Here is a 13,342-nt window from a genome sequence, read left to right on the forward strand (position 1 = left end):
ACACCAACAATACCAAAAGAAAATTTAAATCCTACAATACCGATAGAAAATAAAGGAGCTGGTTTAATGAATTATACAAATAACGAAATTGAATAGCGTTGGATAGATAATATGAAACAATTAAATGAAAGATGTAATTTAATAGCAGCTGAAGAAATAGCAGGAAATTATGGTTTTCATAATGAAAAACAGGCTATTCTTAAATTATTTAAAACAAAAATGGAACATTTAATAGATGATGCTAAAGATATTGAATATTTACTACAATCTGTGATCAATTTACCAAAGGAAATAACAAATGACATAGAATATGATATAAAACAATTAAGAGAAAAAATCTATCATATATCTAGTGAAGAAAGGGCGGAAATAATAAATACCATGATGATAAACTTTGAAATTCTTAATTTTTGTATTAAAAAAATGGAAAAAGTAATTGACATTCCTGATAAAGGGACGATATTTTTGTGGTCATAAATTTCAAGTTTACCAAAGAAAATTGTAAAAGGTACAGGTTTTTTTTATTGATTTTTTGAATTGTAAATTATTACCTCCGATGCATTATCCTAAATATAATTATTTAGGACCATTTACAAATTTAGAGAAAAATGAAGAACAAATTAGACAGAGCTGCAAAAGAACAAGATTATTAGTACGAAAATCATAAAGACATTTTAGAAAAAAAAGCATTGGAAAGATATAATGATCCTGATCTTGTCTATGTCTGAAAAATTTCCGGCTATTTTCAATGCATATACAATGAAAGGAAAAATACGTTTAGGAATGATTTTAATATTTGAAAAAAAAAAAACAAATCAAAAAAACGAATAATTTCAATAAATCAACATTTTTAAAAAAACATAAAACAATAAAATCCAAAAATTAAACAATTAAGTAATTTTGATATAATACAATTTGGAAATAATATAAAAATATTCAGAGGTTGTTTCATGAGAGATGAATTACCTAAAAAACCATTGTTAAATGAATGAGGAATATTAAATTTAAATAATTCTACTAAAGATGGGTCACATTGGGTTGCATGGAAAAAAATAAAAATAAGAAATTTTATTTCGATTCATTTGGAATCGTTCCTCCTCCTGAACTTGTAAAATATTCGGGTGAAGACAACCTTATGTATACCGGATGACAAATTCCAATATTATAACGATCCACCTATATGTGGACATTTGTGTTTAGAATTTATTTATTTTAAGTTTTATTTTTATTAAATCTTTTTCATTATGTAGACATCGAATTGTTTCTAATATAATATTTCAAATTATAATTAATAATAAAATAAATATATATTATTAATTAATAATTATTGATTATTAAGTAATGTTTTTTTTAATTTTAACTAATGTTGAAAGTTTTGTACAACACTTGCTCTCACTCTTCTTACGTTGTTTAAATCATTGTTTCCTCCTCATAGAACTCTCCCGCCATCTCCTTCATCCACTTCAAGACCACTTGTTTCATCTCGTCGTCGGTTTGAAATTTTTTTGTCGAAGTAATGAAATTAAAACTAAAATAAAATGAAATTATTCAATTCAACAATTGAATAGTTTATTACCTTCAGGTATGAAATTACAAAATGATGAAAATGTTATTACATTTACTTCAAAAATTGAGTAAAGGAAATTTTCAAATTATAGAAATACATTTTATAGACCAAAATGGTAAAAAATATTATTTTGATGATGATGATTTTATTGTTTATCTTGATTTAATTAAAGAATAGATATGGATGGTGTTTGAAAAATTGTAAACCAAATTGTGATAAGTCACCCATAACATTAAAATTACCTCCACCTTTAAAATTGCTTAGAAAACCTGAGTTTATAGTTGGTCCGTTTACATCCAGAGAGTAGCTTATCACACCTTTAGTTGTACTTACTCTTCCTACATACTCAATTTCAGATACTGTTTTACCTCGAATTTTAACTACAACTTTACTAAATAAATATGGAGGAAAATTATCAATTAGTTGTATTTTTGAATCATTAGAATATTCTTTTCCATCTTTTTGCAAATATCAACCATAGATAGAAAACTTTGTTTTTTTTTTTATATCCAGAAAACCATCCATGTTATTTATTTTAAAAATAATATCTTTATTAGGCGTTATTCGTAGGTATCAAAGTTTTCGTTTGAACTCTTTCAATAAAAGGATCATAGTTTTAAAAACATATTATTCGTTATTTATAATAGCAGAAATAAAAAAAAATGTTTATTATAAAATGAATTTTATTGAAATAAAATAATCTAAAATAAAATCTTTATTTCATTTACCTATGTGAGATATGCAGATTGGTCCATCAGGTAAAGGAAAAACAACTCTGTTGAAGAGTATAATTCTAAATCATTGGACTAATTATGAAAATTTATATATTTTTACAAAAAGTCTCGACCAACCAATTTATAAAGAACTGGTATAACTATTTGAAGATATACCTGAGATTTATTTTTATGTCTCTGATACAGATATAATATCTGAAGACGAATGTAAACGCGATAACTTAGTTTTTTTTGATGATATTCCTTTAGATGAACAAAAAGCTATTTATGAATATATGAATAGATGAAGACCAAAAAATACTTCGGTTTTTTTTTAACACAATGTTATAGTTCAGCAAATAAACAATATATTAGAAATAATTTAACTATTTTTAATGGTTTTTAAATCAACTCAATATATTAAAAAAATTTGGGAGAATTTTTTAAGTAATATTATTTCTTTAAATGATTTTAAAACTCTATGTTCAGATTGTTGGAAAAATGACTATGGTTTTATAACAATCGATCTAATCAATAATCGTTTCTACTATAAACTTGAAAAATTAATATTTTTCATATAATAAATGAATGTCGAACAAATTCAAAAGAATTTAAGAAAAATAATAAAAAAAAAATGTAACTTTTCCAGAACCACCAGAAACACAAAACCATTTTAAAGAAGGAACTAATTTAGAAAACTAACCTGAAAATATTAAAGAATTAATTCATCAGTTTAAAATATACTTTTAAAAAATAAGATTTATCACATTCTGAAAAAAAGTTAAATAATTTGAAAAAAGATAAATATGAAGATGAAGATGAAAATAATGTAAAAAAAATTAAAAGTAAAAGCATGGACACCAGTAAAGTTAAAAACAATAATTCACATAAAAAAAAAATGTAAAAAGTAACTATGGAAAAAGAGTTATAAATGATAAACATTCAGCAGAAGAAAAAGTAAAAAATTTTGAACCAATGTTAGAAGGTTTATCAAAAGTTGAATCATCTGTTAATGATGTTAAAGAGGTTGCAATTAAAACCGATAATGATATTAAAAAAATGTTAATACCTACTCCTTATAAACCTCGTAATGCAGAGATATTAGGATTATTAAGTACAGAGGTTTATGAAAATATTAAAACACCTAAAAGTTCTCCGATAAAAACAAAATATAATTCTCTTATAAGACAATTTAATTTAGATAATATAATATTAAATGGTAAAGAACGTATACTAACTCCAGGTATATGGTGTTTGTTAACTCGGAAAGACGTTCCAAAACAGAGTGAATATAATAATGAAGATTTTAATAAATATGCAAAAATATTGATTGAAACAGATTCAATATATCAAAATAATGATAGATCAACAGGAAAAGATAAATCAAGTGGAGATGACAGATATATGAAATTGATTAGTCCTATTTGGAAAGCAGTTATTTCAAATAAAAATGCAAAAGAAAATAAAACACCAACAATACCAAAAGAAAATTTAAATCCTACAATACCGATAGAAAATAAAGGAGCTGGTTTAATGAATTATACAAATAACGAAATTGAATAGCGTTGGATAGATAATATGAAACAATTAAATGAAAGATGTAATTTAATAGCAGCTGAAGAAATAGCAGGAAATTATGGTTTTCATAATGAAAAACAGGCTATTCTTAAATTATTTAAAACAAAAATGGAACATTTAATAGATGATGCTAAAGATATTGAATATTTACTACAATCTGTGATCAATTTACCAAAGGAAATAACAAATGACATAGAATATGATATAAAACAATTAAGAGAAAAAATCTATCATATATCTAGTGAAGAAAGGGCGGAAATAATAAATACCATGATGATAAACTTTGAAATTCTTAATTTTTGTATTAAAAAAATGGAAAAAGTAATTGACATTCCTGATAAAGGGACGATATTTTTGTGGTCATAAATTTCAAGTTTACCAAAGAAAATTGTAAAAGGTACAGGTTTTTTTTATTGATTTTTTGAATTGTAAATTATTACCTCCGATGCATTATCCTAAATATAATTATTTAGGACCATTTACAAATTTAGAGAAAAATGAAGAACAAATTAGACAGAGCTGCAAAAGAACAAGATTATTAGTACGAAAATCATAAAGACATTTTAGAAAAAAAAGCATTGGAAAGATATAATGATCCTGATCTTGTCTATGTCTGAAAAATTTCCGGCTATTTTCAATGCATATACAATGAAAGGAAAAATACGTTTAGGAATGATTTTAATATTTGAAAAAAAAAAAAACAAATCAAAAAAACGAATAATTTCAATAAATCAACATTTTTAAAAAAACATAAAACAATAAAATCCAAAAATTAAACAATTAAGTAATTTTGATATAATACAATTTGGAAATAATATAAAAATATTCAGAGGTTGTTTCATGAGAGATGAATTACCTAAAAAACCATTGTTAAATGAATGAGGAATATTAAATTTAAATAATTCTACTAAAGATGGGTCACATTGGGTTGCATGGAAAAAAATAAAAATAAGAAATTTTATTTCGATTCATTTGGAATCGTTCCTCCTCCTGAACTTGTAAAATATTCGGGTGAAGACAACCTTATGTATACCGGATGACAAATTCCAATATTATAACGATCCACCTATATGTGGACATTTGTGTTTAGAATTTATTTATTTTAAGTTTTATTTTTATTAAATCTTTTTCATTATGTAGACATCGAATTGTTTCTAATATAATATTTCAAATTATAATTAATAATAAAATAAATATATATTATTAATTAATAATTATTGATTATTAAGTAATGTTTTTTTTAATTTTAACTAATGTTGAAAGTTTTGTACAACACTTGCTCTCACTCTTCTTACGTTGTTTAAATCATTGTTTCCTCCTCATAGAACTCTCCCGCCATCTCCTTCATCCACTTCAAGACCACTTGTTTCATCTCGTCGTCGGTTTGAAATTTTTTTGTCGAAGTAATGAAATTAAAACTAAAATAAAATGAAATTATTCAATTCAACAATTGAATAGTTTATTACCTTCAGGTATGAAATTACAAAATGATGAAAATGTTATTACATTTACTTCAAAAATTGAGTAAAGGAAATTTTCAAATTATAGAAATACATTTTATAGACCAAAATGGTAAAAAATATTATTTTGATGATGATGATTTTATTGTTTATCTTGATTTAATTAAAGAATAGATATGGATGGTGTTTGAAAAATTGTATACCAAATTGTGATAAGTCACCCATAACATTAAAATTACCTCCACCTTTAAAATTGCTTAGAAAACCTGAGTTTATAGTTGGTCCGTTTACATCCAGAGAGTAGCTTATCACACCTTTAGTTGTACTTACTCTTCCTACATACTCAATTTCAGATACTGTTTTACCTCGAATTTTAACTACAACTTTACTAAATAAATATGGAGGAAAATTATCAATTAGTTGTATTTTTGAATCATTAGAATATTCTTTTCCATCTTTTTGCAAATATCAACCATAGATAGAAAACTTTGTTTTTTTTTTTATATCCAGAAAACCATCCATGTTATTTATTTTAAAAATAATATCTTTATTAGGCGTTATTCGTAGGTATCAAAGTTTTCGTTTGAACTCTTTCAATAAAAGGATCATAGTTTTAAAAACATATTATTCGTTATTTATAATAGCAGAAATAAAAAAAAATGTTTATTATAAAATGAATTTTATTGAAATAAAATAATCTAAAATAAAATCTTTATTTCATTTACCTATGTGAGATATGCAGATTGGTCCATCAGGTAAAGGAAAAACAACTCTGTTGAAGAGTATAATTCTAAATCATTGGACTAATTATGAAAATTTATATATTTTTACAAAAAGTCTCGACCAACCAATTTATAAAGAACTGGTATAACTATTTGAAGATATACCTGAGATTTATTTTTATGTCTCTGATACAGATATAATATCTGAAGACGAATGTAAACGCGATAACTTAGTTTTTTTTGATGATATTCCTTTAGATGAACAAAAAGCTATTTATGAATATATGAATAGATGAAGACCAAAAAATACTTCGGTTTTTTTTTGAACACAATGTTATAGTTCAGCAAATAAACAATATATTAGAAATAATTTAACTATTTTTAATGGTTTTTAAATCAACTCAATATATTAAAAAAATTTGGGAGAATTTTTTAAGTAATATTATTTCTTTAAATGATTTTAAAACTCTATGTTCAGATTGTTGGAAAAATGACTATGGTTTTATAACAATCGATCTAATCAATAATCGTTTCTACTATAAACTTGAAAAATTAATATTTTTCATATAATAAATGAATGTCGAACAAATTCAAAAGAATTTAAGAAAAATAATAAAAAAAAAATGTAACTTTTCCAGAACCACCAGAAACACAAAACCATTTTAAAGAAGGAACTAATTTAGAAAACTAACCTGAAAATATTAAAGAATTAATTCATCAGTTTAAAATATACTTTTAAAAAATAAGATTTATCACATTCTGAAAAAAAGTTAAATAATTTGAAAAAAGATAAATATGAAGATGAAGATGAAAATAATGTAAAAAAAATTAAAAGTAAAAGCATGGACACCAGTAAAGTTAAAAACAATAATTCACATAAAAAAAAAATGTAAAAAGTAACTATGGAAAAAGAGTTATAAATGATAAACATTCAGCAGAAGAAAAAGTAAAAAATTTTGAACCAATGTTAGAAGGTTTATCAAAAGTTGAATCATCTGTTAATGATGTTAAAGAGGTTGCAATTAAAACCGATAATGATATTAAAAAAATGTTAATACCTACTCCTTATAAACCTCGTAATGCAGAGATATTAGGATTATTAAGTACAGAGGTTTATGAAAATATTAAAACACCTAAAAGTTCTCCGATAAAAACAAAATATAATTCTCTTATAAGACAATTTAATTTAGATAATATAATATTAAATGGTAAAGAACGTATACTAACTCCAGGTATATGGTGTTTGTTAACTCGGAAAGACGTTCCAAAACAGAGTGAATATAATAATGAAGATTTTAATAAATATGCAAAAATATTGATTGAAACAGATTCAATATATCAAAATAATGATAGATCAACAGGAAAAGATAAATCAAGTGGAGATGACAGATATATGAAATTGATTAGTCCTATTTGGAAAGCAGTTATTTCAAATAAAAATGCAAAAGAAAATAAAACACCAACAATACCAAAAGAAAATTTAAATCCTACAATACCGATAGAAAATAAAGGAGCTGGTTTAATGAATTATACAAATAACGAAATTAAATAGCGTTGCATAGACAATATGAAACAATTAAATGAAAGATGTAATTTAATAGCAGCTGAAGAAATAGCAGGAAATTATGGTTTTCATAATGAAAAACAGGCTATTCTTAAATTATTTAAAACAAAAATGGAACATTTAATAGATGATGCTAAAGATATTGAATATTTACTACAATCTGTGATCAATTTACCAAAGGAAATAACAAATGACATAGAATATGATATAAAACAATTAAGAGAAAAAATCTATCATATATCTAGTGAAGAAAGGGCGGAAATAATAAATACCATGATGATAAACTTTGAAATTCTTAATTTTTGTATTAAAAAAATGGAAAAAGTAATTGACATTCCTGATAAAGGGACGATATTTTTGTGGTCATAAATTTCAAGTTTACCAAAGAAAATTGTAAAAGGTACAGGTTTTTTTTATTGATTTTTTGAATTGTAAATTATTACCTCCGATGCATTATCCTAAATATAATTATTTAGGACCATTTACAAATTTAGAGAAAAATGAAGAACAAATTAGACAGAGCTGCAAAAGAACAAGATTATTAGTACGAAAATCATAAAGACATTTTAGAAAAAAAAGCATTGGAAAGATATAATGATCCTGATCTTGTCTATGTCTGAAAAATTTCCGGCTATTTTCACTGCATATACAATGAAAGGAAAAATACGTTTAGGAATGATTTTAATATTTGAAAAAAAAAAAAACAAATCAAAAAAACGAATAATTTCAATAAATCAACATTTTTAAAAAAACATAAAACAATAAAATCCAAAAATTAAACAATTAAGTAATTTTGATATAATACAATTTGGAAATAATATAAAAATATTCAGAGGTTGTTTCATGAGAGATGAATTACCTAAAAAACCATTGTTAAATGAATGAGGAATATTAAATTTAAATAATTCTACTAAAGATGGGTCACATTGGGTTGCATGGAAAAAAATAAAAATAAGAAATTTTATTTCGATTCATTTGGAATCGTTCCTCCTCCTGAACTTGTAAAATATTCGGGTGAAGACAACCTTATGTATACCGGATGACAAATTCCAATATTATAACGATCCACCTATATGTGGACATTTGTGTTTAGAATTTATTTATTTTAAGTTTTATTTTTATTAAATCTTTTTCATTATGTAGACATCGAATTGTTTCTAATATAATATTTCAAATTATAATTAATAATAAAATAAATATATATTATTAATTAATAATTATTGATTATTAAGTAATGTTTTTTTTAATTTTAACTAATGTTGAAAGTTTTGTACAACACTTGCTCTCACTCTTCTTACGTTGTTTAAATCATTGTTTCCTCCTCATAGAACTCTCCCGCCATCTCCTTCATCCACTTCAAGACCACTTGTTTCATCTCGTCGTCGGTTTGAAATTTTTTTGTCGAAGTAATGAAATTAAAACTAAAATAAAATGAAATTATTCAATTCAACAATTGAATAGTTTATTACCTTCAGGTATGAAATTACAAAATGATGAAAATGTTATTACATTTACTTCAAAAATTGAGTAAAGGAAATTTTCAAATTATAGAAATACATTTTATAGACCAAAATGGTAAAAAATATTATTTTGATGATGATGATTTTATTGTTTATCTTGATTTAATTAAAGAATAGATATGGATGGTGTTTGAAAAATTGTAAACCAAATTGTGATAAGTCACCCATAACATTAAAATTACCTCCACCTTTAAAATTGCTTAGAAAACCTGAGTTTATAGTTGGTCCGTTTACATCCAGAGAGTAGCTTATCAAACCTTTAGTTGTACTTACTCTTCCTACATACTCAATTTCAGATACTGTTTTACCTCGAATTTTAACTACAACTTTACTAAATAAATATGGAGGAAAATTATCAATTAGTTGTATTTTTGAATCATTAGAATATTCTTTTCCATCTTTTTGCAAATATCAACCATAGATAGAAAACTTTGTTTTTTTTTTATATCCAGAAAACCATCCATGTTATTTATTTTAAAAATAATATCTTTATTAGGCGTTATTCGTAGGTATCAAAGTTTTCGTTTGAACTCTTTCAATAAAAGGATCATAGTTTTAAAAACATATTATTCGTTATTTATAATAGCAGAAATAAAAAAAAATGTTTATTATAAAATGAATTTTATTGAAATAAAATAATCTAAAATAAAATCTTTATTTCATTTACCTATGTGAGATATGCAGATTGGTCCATCAGGTAAAGGAAAAACAACTCTGTTGAAGAGTATAATTCGAAATCATTGGACTAATTATGAAAATTTATATATTTTTACAAAAAGTCTCGACCAACCAATTTATAAAGAACTGGTATAACTATTTGAAGATATACCTGAGATTTATTTTTATGTCTCTGATACAGATATAATATCTGAAGACGAATGTAAACGCGATAACTTAGTTTTTTTTGATGATATTCCTTTAGATGAACAAAAAGCTATTTATGAATATATGAATAGATGAAGACCAAAAAATACTTCGGTTTTTTTTTTAACACAATGTTATAGTTCAGCAAATAAACAATATATTAGAAATAATTTAACTATTTTTAATGGTTTTTAAATCAACTCAATATATTAAAAAAATTTGGGAGAATTTTTTAAGTAATATTATTTCTTTAAATGATTTTAAAACTCTATGTTCAGATTGTTGGAAAAATGACTATGGTTTTATAACAATCGATCTAATCAATAATCGTTTCTACTATAAACTTGAAAAATTAATATTTTTCATATAATAAATGAATGTCGAACAAATTCAAAAGAATTTAAGAAAAATAATAAAAAAAAAATGTAACTTTTCCAGAACCACCAGAAACACAAAACCATTTTAAAGAAGGAACTAATTTAGAAAACTAACCTGAAAATATTAAAGAATTAATTCATCAGTTTAAAATATACTTTTAAAAAATAAGATTTATCACATTCTGAAAAAAAGTTAAATAATTTGAAAAAAGATAAATATGAAGATGAAGATGAAAATAATGTAAAAAAAATTAAAAGTAAAAGCATGGACACCAGTAAAGTTAAAAACAATAATTCACATAAAAAAAAAATGTAAAAAGTAACTATGGAAAAAGAGTTATAAATGATAAACATTCAGCAGAAGAAAAAGTAAAAAATTTTGAACCAATGTTAGAAGGTTTATCAAAAGTTGAATCATCTGTTAATGATGTTAAAGAGGTTGCAATTAAAACCGATAATGATATTAAAAAAATGTTAATACCTACTCCTTATAAACCTCGTAATGCAGAGATATTAGGATTATTAAGTACAGAGGTTTATGAAAATATTAAAACACCTAAAAGTTCTCCGATAAAAACAAAATTTAATTCTCTTATAAGACAATTTAATTTAGATAATATAATATTAAATGGTAAAGAACGTATACTAACTCCAGGTATATGGTGTTTGTTAACTCGGAAAGACGTTCCAAAACAGAGTGAATATAATAATGAAGATTTTAATAAATATGCAAAAATATTGATTGAAACAGATTCAATATATCAAAATAATGATAGATCAACAGGAAAAGATAAATCAAGTGGAGATGACAGATATATGAAATTGATTAGTCCTATTTGGAAAGCAGTTATTTCAAATAAAAATGCAAAAGAAAATAAAACACCAACAATACCAAAAGAAAATTTAAATCCTACAATACCGATAGAAAATAAAGGAGCTGGTTTAATGAATTATACAAATAACGAAATTGAATAGCGTTGGATAGATAATATGAAACAATTAAATGAAAGATGTAATTTAATAGCAGCTGAAGAAATAGCAGGAAATTATGGTTTTCATAATGAAAAACAGGCTATTCTTAAATTATTTAAAACAAAAATGGAATATTTAATAGATGATGCTAAAGATATTGAATATTTACTACAATCTGTGATCAATTTACCAAAGGAAATAACAAATGACATAGAATATGATATAAAACAATTAAGAGAAAAAATCTATCATATATCTAGTGAAGAAAGGGCGGAAATAATAAATACCATGATGATAAACTTTGAAATTCTTAATTTTTGTATTAAAAAAATGGAAAAAGTAATTGACATTCCTGATAAAGGGACGATATTTTTGTGGTCATAAATTTCAAGTTTACCAAAGAAAATTGTAAAAGGTACAGGTTTTTTTTATTGATTTTTTGAATTGTAAATTATTACCTCCGATGCATTATCCTAAATATAATTATTTAGGACCATTTACAAATTTAGAGAAAAATGAAGAACAAATTAGACAGAGCTGCAAAAGAACAAGATTATTAGTACGAAAATCATAAAGACATTTTAGAAAAAAAAGCATTGGAAAGATATAATGATCCTGATCTTGTCTATGTCTGAAAAATTTCCGGCTATTTTCACTGCATATACAATGAAAGGAAAAATACGTTTAGGAATGATTTTAATATTTGAAAAAAAAAAAAACAAATCAAAAAAACGAATAATTTCAATAAATCAACATTTTTAAAAAAACATTGACAATAAAATCCAAAAATTAAACAATTAAGTAATTTTGATATAATACAATTTGGAAATAATATAAAAATATTCAGAGGTTGTTTCATGAGAGATGAATTACCTAAAAAACCATTGTTAAATGAATGAGGAATATTAAATTTAAATAATTCTACTAAAGATGGGTCACATTGGGTTGCATGGAAAAAAATAAAAATAAGAAATTTTATTTCGATTCATTTGGAATCGTTCCTCCTCCTGAACTTGTAAAATATTCGGGTGAAGACAACCTTATGTATACCGGATGACAAATTCCAATATTATAACGATCCACCTATATGTGGACATTTGTGTTTAGAATTTATTTATTTTAAGTTTTATTTTTATTAAATCTTTTTCATTATGTAGACATCGAATTGTTTCTAATATAATATTTCAAATTATAATTAATAATAAAATAAATATATATTATTAATTAATAATTATTGATTATTAAGTAATGTTTTTTTTAATTTTAACTAATGTTGAAAGTTTTGTACAACACTTGCTCTCACTCTTCTTACGTTGTTTAAATCATTGTTTCCTCCTCATAGAACTCTCCCGCCATCTCCTTCATCCACTTCAAGACCACTTGTTTCATCTCGTCGTCGGTTTGAAATTTTTTTGTCGAAGTAATGAAATTAAAACTAAAATAAAATGAAATTATTCAATTCAACAATTGAATAGTTTATTACCTTCAGGTATGAAATTACAAAATGATGAAAATGTTATTACATTTACTTCAAAAATTGAGTAAAGGAAATTTTCAAATTATAGAAATACATTTTATAGACCAAAATGGTAAAAAATATTATTTTGATGATGATGATTTTATTGTTTATCTTGATTTAATTAAAGAATAGATATGGATGGTGTTTGAAAAATTGTAAACCAAATTGTGATAAGTCACCCATAACATTAAAATTACCTCCACCTTTAAAATTGCTTAGAAAACCTGAGTTTATAGTTGGTCCGTTTACATCCAGAGAGTAGCTTATCAAACCTTTAGTTGTACTTACTCTTCCTACATACTCAATTTCAGATACTGTTTTACCTCGAATTTTAACTACAACTTTACTAAATAAATATGGAGGAAAATTATCAATTAGTTGTATTTTTGAATCATTAGAATATTCTTTTCCATCTTTTTGCAAATATCAACCATAGATAGAAAACTTTGTTTTTTTTTTATATCCAGAAAACCATCCATGTTATTT

The sequence above is a fragment of the Metopolophium dirhodum genome, chromosome 1 (genome assembly GCF_019925205.1).
Source record: "Metopolophium dirhodum isolate CAU chromosome 1, ASM1992520v1, whole genome shotgun sequence".
Taxonomy (NCBI): Eukaryota; Metazoa; Arthropoda; class Insecta; order Hemiptera; family Aphididae; genus Metopolophium; species Metopolophium dirhodum.